General features: G+C 37.1%; 1 long non-coding RNA gene across 3 annotated transcripts in view; it reads right to left on the bottom strand.

Moving 5' to 3' along the window:
• The window catches only part of LOC134736631 (uncharacterized), a 504,835-nt gene that overhangs the window by 293,582 nt on the left and 190,990 nt on the right, over positions 1–20,263 (bottom strand). For 2 of the 3 annotated variants that reach the window (XR_010120744.1, XR_010120743.1), the window contains exon 3: positions 10,732–10,916. This is a non-coding gene — a long non-coding RNA (uncharacterized lncRNA). The remainder of the gene's footprint in view (positions 1–10,731; positions 10,917–20,263) is intronic. The other variant, XR_010120742.1, reaches the window with a different exon arrangement.

Genomic DNA, 20,263 nt, shown 5'->3' with positions numbered 1-20,263 from the left:
TTGAGTTAAAAGTATAGCCCTATAAAAAGGGATGAAATCACCTGCCCATTGACTTTCTACTCAGTAAACATTTTTTTTATTTTCTTCAACTACAACTTTCATAATTTTCCTAGTCACCATTCTTCTCATCTATTTTTACATCCCTTAGTTTGCATGTCAGCCCCAAATGCCTCAACCCATCAGTTAAATTAGTTCTGTTTCTGCAACAGCTCACAAAAGGGTTTATTGGTGAAACTCTTCCTCTAATCTAGCTCTTATTGCTGCATGTACTATTTCTTTATTGACCTTAGTTTGGAGAGCTTTAAAATAATACGTATCAGCAAGGGTTATATGCTTTCTAATCATATGTTTTCTCCTGCTAATCATTCAGTTACCTGATTAGAAACAGATGCAACCTATTTGAAATGTGAACTTCAGCGAACTGCTAGTAATGGTTGCATATTTTTTAGATACTCTATGTATATGTTATGAAATGCCCTAGAAGGTTTTCAATAATAAGCATTTGGATTATATTTTATAGTTGCAATGTTTTTCCTGCCAAATGAGCCATTCCAACCAAAACAAACTGACAAACAAAACAAAAAATAAGCAACAGCAACAAAGATTCAACCAGCATTGAAAGCCACAACACTTGTAAGTAATCTGCAAACAAGAGTACTAGAACTGCAGTAATACAAATTTTAAAACAGAAAAAGCCTCTGCCCTCAGTTTATGATATATTGAAAGAAGTAAACACATCAACCACTATTTATAACTTGAAGCAGAATATGATAATCACTTTCATTAAAGTACTTACAAAGTGTTATGTAAAAAAAGAAGAGAAAAAAATACTTTTGTCTAGGGAGAATCAGAGAGGGCTTGATGGAAAATGTAGCGTTTGTGTTGGATCTTGAAGAAGGAGTAGGATTTCAGTGGGCAGAGATGGAGAGAAATTCTAGGTTCCAGCCACAAGAGCATCAGCATCTACCTCTAAAAAATCCTCAGGGTCCATGCCAATTTGATTCACCCCTAATTTTACCGATAATAGGTTAAATTACTGATTGGAAAGAGGTTGATATTTTGTTGAAGTAATCCATATCAATAGCACAGTACAAATCAAAGGAACTTGAACTGAGCCATATTACAAACTACTTTTGTACAACTCCCAATATAAATATACTCAAATATTTGTTTAATCAGACTGCCAACGAACTAAAATTTTCTTAAAAGAAAAAAAAAATGTCCAGTGACCCTCTTCAAATCAGAACTGAATCTACGTGGGGTTTTTCTTTAACTTTTATAAATACAACAAAAAATTAAAGCAACCAGTATGTTCTCCAAATCAAATCTGAGCTAAACCAATATTGATTACATCTGGTTCATATCTGTGGTTATCAATAAAGCACCAATTACATGACCAAAATTTGGAAACCAAATTCTAAATCTTACTAAACTGAGGTTTTTGCAACAGCGATTTGACAATTTGGAGAGTTTTTAATTTAGAAAAATTCTCATCAAGGGCAAAACAAAGTACAAAGAGTTCCTGAGCTTAAATTCCTGGTTCAATATTTAAACTGTATTTTCCTTTGTTGCCAAATGATTCATTTGGACATTGCAAAGTAAATATGAAAACATCTGGGGGGATATTTTTGCCGGGCGTTACTTACTAATAAGGACAACCAGATACCTAAAAATGTGCAGCTTCTTAATGAATAAATGCTTGTCAAGTGACTGCTGAGTTCATCTTAACACATGCTCTTTATACACACTGGCTCTCTCAGTACCATGAGAAGCAGAGAGGCAGGGATCTGATGACTAAATAGACCTTTTTATTCATTGCTTTGATCTACCACCAATTCTATTTAGTCATCTCTGCTCTGAAAACCAAATTCCTTTATAACTCTGAGGGCACATGATGGCTTGTTTTGGCACTAACTCTGTACAGCTAAAACTCTGGGCTACAGAAGCCAAAAGATTTAAGAGCCTCTCACCTCACAAACTTGAGTTTCAGGTCAGGGCAGTGACAACCTGTCAGAATCTTGTTTGTGGCACCCAAGCAAGCCAAGCGCATGGACAGCGGAAATGGCTAGAAAAATCCTCAGACCCTTTTCCTCTTGGTCATTAATTCCATTGATTATTTTGGTGTTTAAATACTAAGACAGGCCCTGGTGCCAGCCCAAATACAACTAGTCAACTTATATTTCCATTGGCCTTTTAGAACATGCAGATGTACCAAAATCCTAAAACACAGCTGAGTTAAAAATTAAAAAAAAAAAAAAAAAGAAGAAAAAAGAAAGAAGCAAGGGGGAAAAGTGTTCCAAACAAACGAAATGTTGATCTGCCTTTTATTAATTTCATTTTTTATCTTCTTGTGTACAGACGTTTGACAGCTGTGACATTCATGGGCAATGCATTTGAAAAAGAAGACATAAATATTCAGAGACATATTAGAATGCTGTTCAATGTAAGCACCTGTCTACTTAGTGTTGACAGAAAATCATTTACTTTGCTTTATGCATGTTCCCTCCAGAGACCACAGAGGTCCTATTTTATTTAAAGAGCTGGTCCTAACATCAGTGCTTGCTCTTGAAACTGCAGTATATGCAGCTAATTATATTTATTGAGGAAACAATTTTGTTTTATATTTTCAATAATACTTAAACAATTTTGTCAATCTTGACCTCAGAAATGATTTTCCCCAAGGATTCAGTTAACCAAAGACTTCATACAAGGCCTGAAACCAGTGTCCTTACACTACACTGTTGCCATTATCACCTAGGGAAGTTTTTGAAGCACAACTTTCAGAGAGAAGTGTGCGAGGAAAGACTGCAAGATCTCTGTGGGTCTAAGGAAAAACATCACAGTCAATAAAATCCATGCTAGCATCCACATATACGCATTTATTATGTATTATAGTGATATAATCTGAGAAATTCATATTGCATAAAACAATACATCATTAAAAGCTACATGAATCATGACTTGTAAATTAAATGTATCAAATTTGGTGAAGTTTTTGTTTCTTTTCTACTTGGTAAACCTTTGTTTCTTTTCTACCCTGGCCAAATCAGAAAAGTAATCTCAGATCTTGAGTGAAAGGGTGACCGCACATGGAGAAAAGGAAAGGAAAAGAGGGAGGGAAGGAGGGATGGGAGGAAGGGAGGGAGGGAGAAGGAGAAGGAGAAAGGAAAGCAGAAAGGAAGAAAAAGAGAGAGCGAGGGAGGGAGAAAAGGAGGGAGGAAGAGAGGGAAGCTAACCTTTATAGGGACACTGAGATTACTGTGAGGTGACCTCGTTAGGTGATTTCTATGTGGCCCCAGGAAGCCGTCTAACTTGTTCTCAAGCGATTAAAATAGGCATGCCTAAGTTAAATAATTATTCCCCCAGAATAATTTCCTTTCTTTACTTGAAAAAGTATGGTTTGCCATGGGTTGACGCTTGACTACTGAGAAAAATCCTTTAGCTGAATCTCAGGTCAGAATTAGAAATGTACCATATCATCAGAAACATAATGAAACACAAGCGGGAGTGAACAAAGCCTAATTTTTTGACTACGACATTTCTCTCCATTTTAGTTTTACCTGACATGAGCATAGAGTGATGTTAGCTCCCCTGATGTGGCGCGGGTGGATGAGGCTTGGGGGAAAGGCAGACAGAGACCTGGGAGCTCACGACTTCCAAAACCTTACAATGCTGCCACCTACAGGCAGAAACTTCTAAAGCGGATTCCATCCATACTGTGTTTTCCTACCCTTAACAATGAAAAACACGCAAGATTGTGGTAGAAGACCAAAGCCCCAAACCCAGAGTCCTGTAAAGAGTTAAGTCACCAGGTGATGTGAAAGAACAGGCCCTTTAGCTTAGCTAGTTCAGTGCCGTTACATAATTTAATTAGGATCATCACACGGCAACCGAAGCTGTCTAGAGGAATTATGAGCCACAAGTTCAGATCACATGTGAATCCCTTTGCTCAATTAAAGCTAAGCAATTTTTAAGGTTTTTTTTTTCCTCTTTGCAGTATATGCAAAGAGCAGTGAAGCGTGGCCTGCATATTTTTCACATTAAAATTATTACATAAAGCCTGTAGCATTTGAAATACTTATGGAAATGGAAACGTTACACTCTGACCTTGGGCATTTAAACTTCGTCATTTTTAAAGCTATTGTTGCCATGCTCTCCTTTGTTCTAAGAAAATTACTGTGGTTAGTTATAATAGCTGAATGAATAATTACTGGGGGAAGAAAAGAAATATGTAATAGTGTCGAAATGATTCTTGAGCCTACATTCTCCTAAACAGAGTTTTAATTCTGTTTTGAAGTCCCAGCATTGTGACTAAAGGCATTATCCTACTTCTCTCTTCTCTACTGTAACTGCCAGAAAAAGTGATAGCTTTCTTTCTCACTAGACTATTCAGTCTACTTACCTTTATGTCAGGAGAAACTCTGCTAAGAACTGGATGATGGAAAGAACTTCTGGAAGAGTCTGATTCTAGGTTGATCTATTTTTTACGATGTAAGTACATGTAGCACCAAGCATATTAGGCAAATGTTCATTGTCAAGTTTTCTCTACACTTTTAAACTACCCTTGAGCTTTTAGCTTTTTTTCTTATTAATTATATCAGAAAACAAGAAAAACGGCAATATTTTCTATTTTTAACTGTGTTTTTAGACGTATATAATCAGATACAGAATAATAATTTCAGTATTTTAAAATTATAGCATGGGATCATATTTGTTAGTCATATTTATTAAGATTACATTTTCACATCAAGCTACCAGAAATTTTTCAAACTAATGGAAGCTTAGAGTTAATTTTTAAATGTTTAGTTGGAGGAATAAGTATTACCCTTAATAAAAGAGCATCGTAATATAAATTGCAGTACAAAGATGCAAATAAATACATGTCAGTGCTAGAAAATACATTACATTTAGTTGAGGATCTCTAGAACTTGGAGTAGACTGATTGATTGATTATAAAATCCCCGGTATTTCCATATGTATTAAGACAATTGAAATTAGAATGGACAATGGAACTTCCAATAAATACTGTGGGAAATTCTTCACTAACTTACAGATGAAAGATAACAGGCAAAACTCATTTTACAGTATTATAGTCTACTTATTATTTGCAACAGAAAAAAAATTCTGAATTTTAAGGGCACACACAAACATTATATTGGAATCACGTTACTTATTATTTTCTTAGATGAGAGATTACACACAATGCAAAAATGATGCAATCTTTTTTAAAAATTTGAAAAAGGTAAATTTTCCTACTTTTGCAACCAGATATTTGCAGGATTAACAACTCCTTTAAACAATAGTTGGATTTAACCATAATCAGAATATAAATACAATAAGACATAACTAAGGGGAATACAATTTTTTTAATTTCCATATTTGCTACAATAAATGTTATGCCTAGAAATTTTATAGCTAACAGAAACACAGAAAATACTATACCCAGAGCTAGAAAACTGTTTCAGTACAAAGCAAGTCTGATATATTACCTTCCAAATACACAGCATATCCCTGGTAAAGTTGTAAATTATGGTTGCAAATGAGGCCACAAACAAAATTTTGCTCAAGGCATGAATCATAAATTCAAACAATAATCATCTCCTACGTGAGGCACAACTACTTTGTTTACTTCTTAGACACTGTTTCCTAAACATGAAGATGAAACTAGGTCAAGGAAATTTAGCATCTTTTTCTCATGAAGCATGCTATGATATTGGGTGGCACTGCCTTATTTAAAATTGCACAAACCTTTTAAATATTAAAAATCTATTTTAGAGTAGAGTCCTTAAGCATTTTGACATTTTACCTGATGATGACACGATATCATTAGAACTATAGCCATTAAATGAGGAAAAATAAATTATTTACATTAGTTACCACTGGAATTCTACTATGTTTTTTGTATCAAAAATAAAAGGATATTTAGCTAATGTTAAATGGTACTTTTAATCTATTTAGTTGATCTGATGGTTTGCTGTTGCTTGCACATATCTAGGGAGTTAAATGTTTTTCTCTTTCATATTTTTAGAATTTCTAAAAGCCTAATTCTACTAAGACTTTTTTAAGCACTAAGCTTAAGAAGAATGGCCTTTAATTAAGTCGTTCAAATCATAGAAAGAATCATGATGTTAAATCACTTAAACGCAAGTTCTGAGAATTACCTCGGAAAAACATACAATTGTAAAATATTGTTTGGAATAAAAATTTGAACATTAACTTAACAATTTTTATTTGTGGACAATAATGAATAGCAGTATGTTCACTCATCTGTAAGGTCCTTTAGTGTCAAAAACATTCTGTTCTTTCAGCAATTAATATCAATAATAATAATGATGATGGTCACATTGATTAAATGCTTACAATATACTAGGAACTGTGCTATGTATTTTATATGGATTATCCTATTTAATTTCACAATAACTCTTTAAAGCAGAGATCATATTTATATCAGTCTTACAGACTATGAAACTGAGGCTTGGAAAGAAAAATGCCTTCTCAATGGTCACTCTGAGCCAGGCACTGAGCAATCAGAGGTGAGCTGAAGGGCTATTTACTGAAGAAACCAATAATCTATTCATTAAAACTTTCTATCAGTATATAAACCAAGGGGGACAAATAAAATTTGATTTGTTGCAAGCCTATTCAATTGAAATTAAACAACGTATGGGTACTCACATGGAACTAATAAGCTGGCACAGTGATCTACATAATGCAATCATTCAAAAAGTGTTTATTGATACTTAAGTACCACTCTCTGCTAGATGGTGTGAATTCAGTGCTTGGCAAAATGAAGGTATCTTTGCCCTCAATGAGCTTTTACAGTAGTGGAGAAAACCAAACAATTTTTAAAGTCTACAAATAAAATAATTAAAAAATCAACCTGAATAGAGAATAATGTAATCTGGGCAAGTGGTCTGAAGATGTTTCTGAATAGGTGACACTTGCACTAGGACCTTAAGGAATTGCCACGCTAGGACATAGTAATGCCAGAATTATTAAGAAATATTTTTAGGCAGCTAGATAGGGTAAACGTTCTTGGCAGAAACCAACAGAAAGGCGGCTTAAAGAGCCAGGCTGGCAAGCTTTGATATGCAAATGCTGGCAATTAGAAACAGGGTCTACACAATATGGTCATTCCCGCCTTCTCCTTGTCACCAGGTGTGCCAAGTGTCATGACCACTTCCAGATAACACCATGTGCTCAGAATATCATGGCAACCTGCATTTGCATATTAAACAGGTAAGGTAGGAGGGCCAGGTTTTTCACTGGCTACGTGAATGACACACCTGGTCAAACCAATCCCCTGGGCCCTGTGCAAACCAAACACTGCCTCCTCCAGCCACTGATACAACCAACCATTTTTCCACCATACATGGCATTCCTCTCTGTTCCAAGCCCTCCTCCCCCTTGCCTCTTTACAGGGGAGCTGTTTTCTTTTTTCTTCCTTCTTTCTTGCCCATTAAACTTTTCACTCCTTAAAACCACTTCATGTGTGTCCGTGTCATTAATCCCATCGGCGCGAGACCAAGGACCCTGGTGTTCCTCCAGTCATTGCAGTTGTATCAATAGGACGAGTATTCTAGTCTAAAGGAAATGCCATGTGCAAAAGCCTTGAGGCTAGAGAAACCAAAGTGTAGCATTTACCAGAAACGTGCATGGTAAGTTAATGGGTGCAAAATGAAGGCTCTTTGTTTTCACACCCACTCCCAATTTTTCCTTCATAGTCTATTACCTTCATCAATTTCTCTTGGCCTTCACACCAACATTCAGTCAATAACAGGTTTTAGCTTGGACGTGTTATCCCGAATCTGTCCACTCCTTTCTATTCACCATCCTAGTCCAACTTATTATGATGTTTTGCCCGGACTACGGCTCTAGCTCCCTAACTGGACTGCCTGCTTCCAAATGGCCTTCTTCAATTCTCCCCACAGCAGCCAGAGTCATCTTTTGACAATGTGAAGCAGTTCACAAAACTACCCTATATAAAGCCCTCTAATAGTTTATCTGTTCTTCTTTCTGGTATCTGCAGGATGGGTTCCATCTTGTCTTTTGGATTTTCACTTAAATGCCACCTTCTAAATGAGCCCTTCCCTCATGGCTTAATCCTCAGGTGAAATCTACTCACTATAGCACATCATATATACTCCTTTTAACTCTTTGTGTATGGCATATCTGCATCTCCTGGACATAAGCTTTTTGAGGAGGAATCTAGACTGTCTTAGTCACTGTGTCTCCATCACTTAGAACAGTGCCTAGCACATAGCAGACATTCAATTAAACTGAAACGATTGGAGTAGTACACAGAGGTCAAATAGTCTATGGATTTTTTGACCACTATAAAAAGCTGGGAGCTTTATTCAAAATTTAATAGAAAACTTTTGGAAAATTCTGAGCAGGATCAGAAGCTCATGCTGGTTATTGCTGTTTGAAGAGTAGATTGAAGAATAGCAAGAGCAGAAGCAAGACAGATTAGAAAACCAATTCAGAAATCCAAGTGAGAAATGGTTTTGGCTTGGAGTAGGGTGGCAGTATTGGCAACAGAGGAGAAACTGATGGACTTGTAATATAATTTCAATTTGCTGATGAATTAAATGTGAAAAGGAAGAAAAGTGAGAAATTAAGAATTATTTCTAGATTTTTATTTATTTATTTATTTATTTATTTGCCCAAGATGGTGGGGAGGGAGGAGTTAGTAGACCTGGAGGTAGGACAACAAATTCAAATTGGATGCATTTAATCACCTTGAGCCAGACCCTAAGTTTCTGGTAACACATTTAGGTCTGTTTCAGGTCTAGTATTTCTCCACTGAGGGGCAATTTAAATAAAGGTTGACCTATGAACAGAAACAAATATCACTTTAGCAGATATCCTGCCTAGATTAGAAGGCACCACTATGAGATGCAAATAACAGCCCATGAATGATGATAAACATTTAATTCTTCCTTTTCTTATTCTGGTTTTCTAAAGAAGCCAAAAACAATTTTGTTAGGAATTTCCAGCCCTAAATGTAAGAAAGAACTCACAGATCGATAAGGCTTTCACTGCATTTAATTAAAAGAAGATTATGCTACAGGTTTTTACTCTTCCATTTCTACTTCACAGTTCCTGTGCACCAGGGGTATGTGGGACAGAGAGGAGGAGTAGAGCTCAGCTGATGTCACTAGCAGCTGTGTGTTAGTCACTGCTGCTGAGGGGGACCTGAGGGTATGAACCATGGTACTGGAGCTGGAGGAGGAAGCCTTTGTGGGAGTGGAAGAATGACAGTGATTGTGGAAAAACTGTGCTTAGAGGAACAAAGCAGGAGAATGGAAAGAACCTTGGGTGTCTCTTGGCTCTAAGATGAAATGAAATGATGCCACAGTTGACTTGAAGATTGATCCTCTACTAGATATCAAATTATTCAAAAATTAAAAATCACTTTTCAGTGATATTTTATCTTTATGACAAAGGTAGCCATTATATTCATCTTCATTCTTCTACTAATATTGTTTACGAAACAAGAATCTATCAGCTCTAATTCTAAATTTGTTAATGTCTAGTAAACAAAGATTTAGAATACAAAGCAAAGATTAAGAATGCAACTAAATGACAACAAAGACGTCACTTTGGATGTAAATCATTCTTAACATTCTTGCATAAAAAATAAAATAACTATTTGTTGATAATTTCTCAGGTAAAATAGAATACCATAGTCAATGTTATACTTGACATAGATGATTATGAGAATTGACTGATTAATGTTTCCAATTATAATATAATGTTGTAAAAAAGGAGAGACCACCAAAGTTAATGTAATTGTTGTGAACATAACTGAATTTCAATAGTAACCTCAATACATAGCCAAATGAAACACGGACAAAGGAAAAGCATACATCAATGTAAAAATCAACAAAATAAACTAGAAATTTCATTTACAACATTTCTGTATTTTTTAATTAAGAAATGTGACCAAGGATGTCCACTTCCTGTTCACTCTAGGTGATTTAAAGTACTTGAGGCCAGGTGTAAAGTACAGGGACAGGAGCTTCTCTTCTTCCACACTACTGGGCCCACTGGGCCCATTAGGGATTCTAAGTCTCCTGGGACACAAACAAGTATATTCCTCAAGGGTCCAAAGATATGGCAAGCATAGATTCAGCCCCTAAATGGTACTGACTCCCTGTTTGTAATAACTGTGCAGTAATGCTGGTAGGACAAATCCTCTCTGGCCTCCATTTTGGGGCAGATTCTGGTTCTCTGGTCTACACAGCTCCTGAGTACTTGAGTGTTTAGCCTCACATCAGTTCTTCTCCCAGGTTACTAGCCACAGTGCCTTTTGACCATAGGCTGCCTGGTGAATAATATTCAGGAATGGAGGACTCATGTCCAAACCTCCTACCCCCACTCTCCCTGTTCCTTCTCAAGTTTCCTCTCTTTATTTCCACCTTCTCTACCCTTTGTCTTTCATCCAGAAAAGGCTTCCTCCTACTTATTTTCTCCCCATGGAACTTAATATCCCATCTGTAAGAGACTGTCAGCAAGGACCCCAGCATTCAGCAACATGTAACGTATTTGCCCTCTCTGCAGTAGTAAGAGCCAAATCCCCAATCTGTGACCACCTTTCCCTGGAGAGAGAGGAAAGGTTTTTACTCCTACTGCTGTCTCAGTCATTTTTAGAATGAATGAGATGGCTTGTGAAAAGATGACATTAAACAAGTAAACATATACACAGAGGGACATATGTTCTCATACCTGATTATGAACACTGGCATTTAAGCAATTCCTTCTGGTCAAGTGACTTCTTAAATCTTTAGATCTTATTTCTTCTCTCTCCTGTAAAATAGCAAAGAGTGACTCCCTTGATAGCAATGCTTTCAAGCATCAGGAGATTCTCAGAAAAGTGTCTCATTAACCTGGAGAAAGGTGTGATTTTCACCCTAAACCAAAGAAAATAAAAAATAGGCTTTACCAATATTAACCTGACTCATTTTTCACATAGCAAAAATAGTATATAGAGTGTTCTAGGATTCCTAGTGTCCTTCAACCCCTTCAAGAAAGGAGACACGATTTCTAACGATATATTCTCTCTTAAAAAACAATAAAATGAAGTGGTTCCTGTTCTGCACCTCAGGTAAATATATGTGTTTATTTATAGTGAAGCCATTTAGGCATAGATACAGCTGAAGAACGGAGATATACCTGAATAATTGAATAGAACTCAGCATGGTTGTAAAGTCCACCAGACCCTCCTAATAGAAGAAATGCTATCTGCCACCTACCCATTTGAATATATTTGAAGAGATCTTGCCATACCTTGTTAATGTTAAAGCACGTTATGTTGAACTAGATTTTAATGTAATTTAGATATCATTTATATTAAATACAGCTCTCTCTTGCTTTTGAAAATGTATACTAAACTCATACTTCAAAACTGACTGAGACCTCATCTGCTGAGTTTCAGCCTGGATCAAATTTTTTATAAGCTAATTGTAAATCCCTAAATATGGAGAGTAGTGATGAAAAGTGTCAGCTAAAAAAATGATAATAATACATTCAATAAATCTTTTTTTCTAGTTTAACCCAAACTACACATGAAAAACAGAAGCATATAAATTCATACCATGTGTAAATATAATGGCAGAGTAAAATCCAATAGGAAATACACGTCAGAAGCTGTGGCCTGAAGTATACAGGTATGGTAAGCATATCAAGTGCTATTTCTCTGCCTCTCATAATTTCATTGATGTGTGCCATCCAGTCTTGCTAATATTTGGCACTCTTTTTTTAGTAGGCTATGAAACAATCCTGTGAGCTGTGTCAGTACTATTCTTATTTTACAAAGGAGACACTGAGGGAAAGGATGGCCCCACAGCTAGTCAAAGTAAGTAAGAGAGAGTCCGTACTCTTGATTTCACTGCTCTGCACATCAAGAGTCAGCAAACCATGGAGTTCACAGTCACAAAGGAGCCAAAAGCCATCAAGCTACCTGAAAGATTGGCTTCTGGACTCAAGAGAAAATGCTGACATAGATAAAATATGATTCTAGCAGGCTCTTTTTTTTTTTTAGAAAAATCCATCAATAACAAGTTCATGTGGTTTTCCTCCCCTTATGTTTGTTCCCTTTTTCCCCTGCACTGTATTGAAGGACCATGGCCACAAGTATGAACTGGTTGGCAAGGCTACATATGTATCTGAATTAAATGTATGTATAAATTACAATGCCTATGAAAACAATCCTTTGTATCCTTAGGCCACCTTCAAGATAACAGTCTCATACACCAGAAGTCAACTGATTTGTGATTAAAAAATAAAGAATGTGACAGTCACCGAATAAATGAGTAGTGATTGACTAAAAAGAAAGAAGTAGTGAAGGAATGGAGGAACTAGAAGAGGTAGCACAGCCTCCTAAAAAGTTTGGCTAAACTCTTAGAGACAGCATACCATTTTTTATAAGTCAGACTTACAGGAAAGGTGGAACATACACACCATTAAATACCATGCAGCCATAAAAAGAATGAGATCATGTTCTCATAGAAAATGTGGAACATATACACCATGGAATACTACACAGCCATAAAAAAGAATGAGATCATGTTCTTATAGAAAATGCAGAACATATACACCATGGAATACTATGCAGCCACAAAAAAGAATGAGATCATGTTCTTTGCGGGAACATGGATGGAGCTGCAGGCTGTTATCCTTGTCAAACTAATGCAGGAACAGAAAACTAAATACCACATGTTCTCACTTACAAGTTGGAGCTAAATTATGAGAACGCATGGACACATAGAGGGGAACAACAGACACTGGGGCCTACTGGAGGGCAGAGGGTGAGTGGAGAGAGAGGATTAAGAAAAATAACTAATGGCTGGTAGGCTTAATATCTGGATAACAAAATAATCTGTACAACAAACCCCCATGACACAAGTTTACCTATATAACAAACCTGCAAATGTATGCCGAACTTAAAATAGAAGTTAAAAAAAGAAGTATAAAGCATTACTCTTATTCAGAAGAGGCATACAATGCCATCAACAGAAAAAAAAAAAAACCCGCTGTTGGTGACAAAATAAACTCAAGAGCTTACAAAGCAATAAAATCAAGAATGAAAGAAAAATGGTAAATAGTGAATTCTCATAATGTGATAGCAAAATTGAAAAAGTAAGGATTTGGAGTCATATGATCAGGGCTAAATCACTCAGTGGCCAAATGAGCTCAAGGAAATTCTAAAATTCATAAATTCTTACTTTTTTCACAGGCAAAATAACACACCAGTAATCTTTGCCACAGATGTCATTTATGTGGATTAAGTTAGTTATTATAATCCAAAATGAGGTCCAGTGGAAACCTCATCAGGAAAGCCTTGTGACTAAAGTGTTAAGTCTAAATTCTAATAGTTTATTTTAAAGATGTTTCCTTATCTATATCCTGTCACTACAGAACCTAGGAAATTCAAGATGGTGACTGGAAAGAGAGATCTCAAGCCATGTTGAAGTAGAATTGAGTAACTGAAATAATTTATAAAGTCAAGGAAATTAAAGAAGAAAACAACTAGTTACTTACCTAGACTTTCAAAATACCTCTAAATGTACAGAAGTATTGCAACCAAGAATTCATTCTAACTCTTGTCAACCCACAATAACAGCAAGGCCTTTATGTGGAGGAGTAGTATAAGGCAAAGCTTGACAGTTTATCTTGTCATTCCAACAATCAGCAATGTTTATTGAACATCTGTAGGCCTTCCCAATGCCATGATATTACAAAGTGCTCTAAAATTTTTTCGCTTAACACATATCATATTTTTTTCTCCTTAACCTCCTCCAATTTAACTGATCTCTTTGCCTCCCAACAGCCTGAGGTGTGGAGGCCTGGCTCATACAAGAGCTCACAACTGCTGGTTCTGTAATCTCCAGGGTTGCTGCAGTAGCAACATTTACATTTTCATTACTGACACTTCCCAACCAGATAATATCACTTCATACATTGTAGACCCTCTGAGTCTTCCAGATGCTTGGCCTCTGATCCACACAGGCCTGTTATCATTAGACAGTTTCCCTTCACTCTTCTTGCACTGACTAGCTTGCGAGGCCAAAGATTCACCTTACTTTGACTTGTGACCCACTTCTTTAGCGTTTCCCATTGGGAGCAAGATTTCAGAGGGAGTCTAAGTATTAGAACGCCTGGGTACTTTCAGTTGCACCTGTTTTATTCTTTATGAAGTCATTAGAATTTGGCTGAGAGGACTGACAGCAGGTAAGCACTGAGTTTCTACAAGAGTAGCTCAGCATGACACTTTTTCCTAAAGTGCAATGGAGTGCATCCTGTAACAGAAAACTTAGCCACTGTCAACGATCTTTTAGTTTTATAATTTGGTGTTCCCACATTATCTCTCCTAGGATTTCTCCCTCTAGTCTTGACACTTCCTTCAGACAAACTCTGAAAATTGAATGGGAGGATCTTGGGTAGGAAGAGCTGGGGAGAAAGTGTCGAGAACCCTATATAAGGAAATGAAAACAAAAAAGCATCTGCAGTCTGTATTGGATACAGATGTATGCAAGGCCGTGACTCTGTCCTGTAAAATTCCCAAGAATGCACCAGCTGCATATGGCTTCCTAGTAGGATGGAGAACAGAGATGAGATCATCTAATAAGCCCTCCTTTACTATTGGAAACAGAGTTATAAATTGAGATATTGTCCTGGATCTATCTGATACCTCAAAAATTAATGAGCAACAACTATGGGAAGGGGATTGGGCTAGGGTTTGGGACCATGTTTCTTCTACCTGCCCCTCTTTTCCTACCCATGCTCATAATCATGGATTATTAATTCTCAGCTGGATTCTCAAGATAGTTTTCTAATAGATCTCTCCTCTTCCAAAGCAGCTTTTACACTACTATGGGATTGATTTTTCTAAAATATAACTTTGATCATTTCATTCATCTGATCAAAAGCCTTCAGTGGTTCTCTGTTGTATACTCAATTCAGTCCAGTGGTCTCAGCTTAACAGTTAAGACCCTTTACAAAATGGCCCTTTTCCACCTGCCTTTCCCCTCTGGGCACTCTGGTCTAGCCTCTGACTGTAGCCCACAAAGTCAGCAATTTTATGGAATCTCCAAGATAAGCAAGGGCAAAGCAGCCAAGTATGGTAAGGCATCCTGGGAGTTTCCTCCGTGCTTAGGAACTGATGAGATGCAGGAGTATCCCTGTTGGAAAGGAGGCTGGTGATAGCCAGTAAAGTATGCAAGAATGATGAAGCTAGGAAAGACCTTCCAACCTATAGACAGTGGAAATATTACATATTTCATACACATCACTCAACCAGATAGTTCTCACAAGATGCTACTCTCAAAAGAATAGAGCTCACACCCATGCAAAGCTAGTGATCCCTCATGTTTGTATAGGAGGACTTTGTGGTAACAGCAATTGGGCCCAGCTTTTCTTCTCTCCCTCCCTTCCATTGACCTATGGACTGATTGCTTGAGCCATCACTTTCTCCTCCTTAATTGGAGAGTATTCTTTTGTTTTTTTTTTAATAACAGCTCCATATTACATGAGAAGACGACCTACTGCTTTAAATATCATCACCCCACTCAGTAGCTGATGTGGTTTGGCTGTGTTCCCACCTAAATCTCATCTTGAATTGTAGCTCCTATAATTGCTTCATGTTATGGGACAGACCCAGTGGGAGATAATTGTATCATCAGGGTGGTTTCCTTCATACTTTTCTAGTGGTAGTGAATAAGTTTCACAAGATCAGATGGTTTTATAAGGGGAAACCCCTTTCACTTGGCTATCACTCTTGTCTACCACCATGTGAGAAGTGCCTTTCGCCTTCTGCCATGATTGTGAGGCCTTTCTAGCCACACGGAACTGTAAGTCCATTCCATTAAACCTCTTTCTTTTGTAAATTGCCCAGTCTCAGGTATGTCTTTATCAGCACCATGAAAATTGACTAATACACTAACATTCTGTGTGACTGTGTGCCTTAAAAGTGCATGAAAGGGGCCGGGCGTTGTGGCTCATGCCTTTAATCCCAGCACTTTCGCAGGCCGAGGCGGGCGGATCACGAAGTCAGGAGATCGAGGGAGACCATCCTGGCTAACATGGTGAAACCCCGTCTCTATTAAAAATACAAAAAATTACCCGGGTGTAGTGGCGGGCGCCTGTAGTCCCAGCTACTCGGGAGGCTGAGGCAGGAGAATGGTGTGAACCTGGGAGGCACAGCCTGCAGTGAGCCAAGATCGCGCCACTGCACTTGCAGCCTGGGCAACAGAGCGAGACTCCCTCGCAAAAAAAAAGAAAAAGAAAAAGAAAAGAAAGTGCATGAAAGGGGAACACTGAGAGCACTCGGTCCCCACCTCCCTTGTTTAGACCTCCCCACTCCATTTCCCATGAAATGCAGCACAAGACAATTAGGTCTGTGATTCTCACTTCTAGTCAATGCTATATTGGAGGTCTAAGACAGCGCAAACGAGAAAGAACAAAAAGGTTTATAAAAATTGAAAGAAATAAAGCTCTTTATTTGTTGATGAAATGACTTTGGTTAAATAATCTACATACACTCCTAGAATTAAAATCTTAGCCAAGTCACAAGATACAAGGGCAATGTACAAAATTAATTATATATCAGCAAAAACAATTTTAAAAAATGTTTAAAACCATGTAAAATATCATCAGAAACATTTAATACCAAGGAATAAATATAACAAAATGTTGTGTGAGCTGTCTACACAGAAAATTATAAAATAATACTGAAACTTCAACAATGGAGGAATATATAATGGTTGTGAACTGGAAGACTCAATGCTCTAAAGATCTTTCTTCTTTCTCTTACTTTTTTTTTTCATTGTTGTTGTTGAGACAGGGCCTTTCTTTGTCACCCAGGCTGGAGTGCAGTAGCACAATCATGACTCACTGCAGCCTCAAACTCCCTGACTCAAGCAATCTTTCCACCTCACCTCGGCCTCCTGAGTAGCTGGGCCCACAGATGCACACCACCATGCCTGGCTAATTATTTTATTTTACTTTTGTAGAGATGGTGCCTCCTTACATTGCCCAAGCTAGTCTCAAGCAATCCTCCTTCCTCAGCCTTCCAAAGTGCTGGGCTTTCAGGTGTGATCCACTGTGCCCAGCTCTCTAAAGATCTTAATTCTTCTCAAATTGATTTATAGGGTCAATCAGAATCACATCAGGTGGAGTATTCTTGGTGGTGGTGGTGATGGTAGTGTTTTGCAGAGGAGAATGGTGCATGTGTGTTAACAAAATAACAAACTAATTCTAAAAATGTGTATGAACATGCAAGGGGTCAAAAATATCCAAGAAAGTCTTAAAGAACTAAGCTGAAGGATTTATACTATGAGATATGTAAACTTATCATAAAGCGATCGCATTAAGACAGTGTTATTGGCACAATAACCAAAAACACCAATGGACAAAAGCGACCAGAAACAGATCCATGCATATATAGATACCTGCTTTATGACAAAGGTGGCACAGAAGTGTGGTGAGAAAAAAAAGTGGTCTTTGGAGTCTAATGGAAGTCCATACAGAAAAAAAAACAACTAATCTCGATCTCTATACTTCATACTATACACTAAAATCAATTGAAGATGGATTGTAGCTCTAAATCTAAAAGAAAAACCAAACAAACCTCTAGAAGATAGCACAGGAAATAACATCACGAGATTGGAGGAGGATAAACATTTCTTAAACAGGACGCAAAGACCACTATCATAAAGGAAATGATTGATGACTTGGAAGACATTAAAATTCGAAACTTCTTTTCATTAAAGACACCATTTAAGGAGAGAAAAGGCAAGCCACAGAGTGGGAGTAAATAATTCATAATATGCATACCCAATAAATGACTCATATCCAAAATATATAAAGAATTCCTATAAATCAATTTTTTAAAACCAAGATAACTCAGCAGAAAAAATAGAAAGAGATTTGAATAGGCTCTTCACAAGAAGATATCCAAAATACAAAATGACCATATGAAAAGGTGTTCATCCTCATTAGTAATCAGGGAGAGGCAAAGTCAAATCACAATATACCACAACGTACCCACCCCAAATTGCTGAAATTAGAAACCCTGACAATGCAAAGAATTGACAAGGATATGGAGCAACTGGAGCTTTCCTATGCTTTTACTGGGATGTAAATTGGTACAATTGCTTCAGAAAACTAGCAGGATCTACTAAAGCTAAATGTATACAAATCCTAAGACCTAGACATTCCACCTAAAAAACAATTATATACGTGTGTATCACAAGACATATACATGGCAGATCCTTAAAAAACTAAACATAGAATTACCATATGACCTAGCAATTCCACTCCAAGAGAAATGAAAACATATATGTCCACATAGAAATTTGTTCGCAATGTTTATGTCAGCATTATACAAAAGGTAGGAATAGCCAAAAGGTGGAAAAAACCCAAATATCCATAGATGAAAGAAAGAACAAATTAAGGTATATCTATACAATAGTATATTATTCAGTCATTTAAAATAAATGAAATACACATACTACAACTTGAGTGAACCTTGAATCCATTATGCTCAGTGAAAGAAACCAGACACAGAGGTCACATATTGTATGATTCATTTTATACGCTGTGTTCAGAACAGGAAAATCCATACAGACAAAAAACAAATTGATGGTTACCATGGGGCAGGGGCGGGCGAAATGAGGAATGATTACTTCATGGGTATGGGGTACTTTTCTGGGGTTATGAAAAAGTTCTGAAAGTAGAGAGAGGTGGTGGTTTCACAACATCGTGGATATAGTCAGTGCCATTGGACTGGTATACTTTAAAACGGTTAATTTAATGTTATATGAATTTCACTTCAAGTAATAAAAAAAGAGAACTAAAAAATGGCCCTTTTCTCTCTTTAATTTCATCTTCTCTGGAAAAGGTATCCCTGTTTTATACAGGGAGTCCTTACTGTGCATGATACTGGCACAAACTTCAGTTACCACAGTTAAGTTAAGTCAGATTACACCAGGCCTCCCCAAAATGGCTCAATTTTAGTTATCACAGTGTATTAACTGTGAATAACTGTATAAAGAACAAGCTTCACATCTAGTGCGTTAGTCCACAAATCACTATGTAAATAACAGATATGCATCCTAATCAGTGACCAATTGCATCACTTCTGAAAGTCTGCCAGTGATTGGTCACTGCACTTCTGTTATTCAGTTCCTGCCCAGACAGTGAATATAGTTGTGTTGCCTTGCAGTCTCCCAGTGATAAATCCATATGACGTTTTATAAAACTGGAGCATTGAAAGAAAGAATTGGCCAATAAAGATGAAAATGAGGAAATGAAAAGTGATAACATCAAAGTGAAATTCTAATCTAATGTAAATGGAGTTATGAAAGAAATGGTTGACCATGAGACTGTTAGCACAGTTCCTTAATCGGGTGGGGCTACTATAACAGAATACCATAGACTGGATGGCTTCGAAACAACAGAAATTTATTTCTCACAGTTCTGGAGGCTGAAAGTCTTAGATCAGGCTGCAAGCATGGTCAGGTTCTAATGAGAGTCCTCTTCCAGGCTGCAGATGGCTGACTTCTCATGTCCTCACTTGGCAGAAAGAGGGTGAGGGAGCTCTCTGGGGTGCCTTTTATAAGGGAACTAATCCCATTCATGAGCACTACACCCTCAGGACCTAATTACTTTCCAGAGGCCCCACCTCAATACCATCACACTTGGGGCCAGGATGTCAAGATCTGAATTTGGGGGTTGCAGGTGACACAAACAATATGGCTCCCTTTTGAGAGACTCAGGATAAACCACCAGAAGAACTTAGTGAAGATGAACTTATCAACATAGATAGAGAAGCAGTTTTGATGAAAAAGGATGAAGATATTCCAGAGGCAGTGATGCCAGCAAATAACTTCATATTAGAGAAACTCGCAGAGATATTTTATGACATTGAAAGCTCAAAGGACAAAATGTTTGAAGCTGATTAAAACTTAGAAAGCAGTATGACAATATGCCAATGCGTAGAAAAAATGCTCACTTCCCCATGTAAATTATACAACAAACACTTTTACAACTACTCTTGTAAGTTTTTACCAAAAAAAAAAAAAAATGTTGTGCAGTTGACCCTTGAACATTTGTGGATTAGAAGTGCTAACCCCCTAAAATTCCCATATAACTTTTGACTCCCCCAAAACTTAATTGCTAATAGCCTACTGCCAACTAGAAGCCTAACTGATAATATAAACAGTCAACTAACACATATTTTGTATGTTACGTATATAAT

This window comes from Symphalangus syndactylus, chromosome 5, assembly GCF_028878055.3.
Source record: "Symphalangus syndactylus isolate Jambi chromosome 5, NHGRI_mSymSyn1-v2.1_pri, whole genome shotgun sequence".
Taxonomy (NCBI): Eukaryota; Metazoa; Chordata; class Mammalia; order Primates; family Hylobatidae; genus Symphalangus; species Symphalangus syndactylus.
This window is presented reverse-complemented; position numbering and strand designations above follow the sequence as displayed.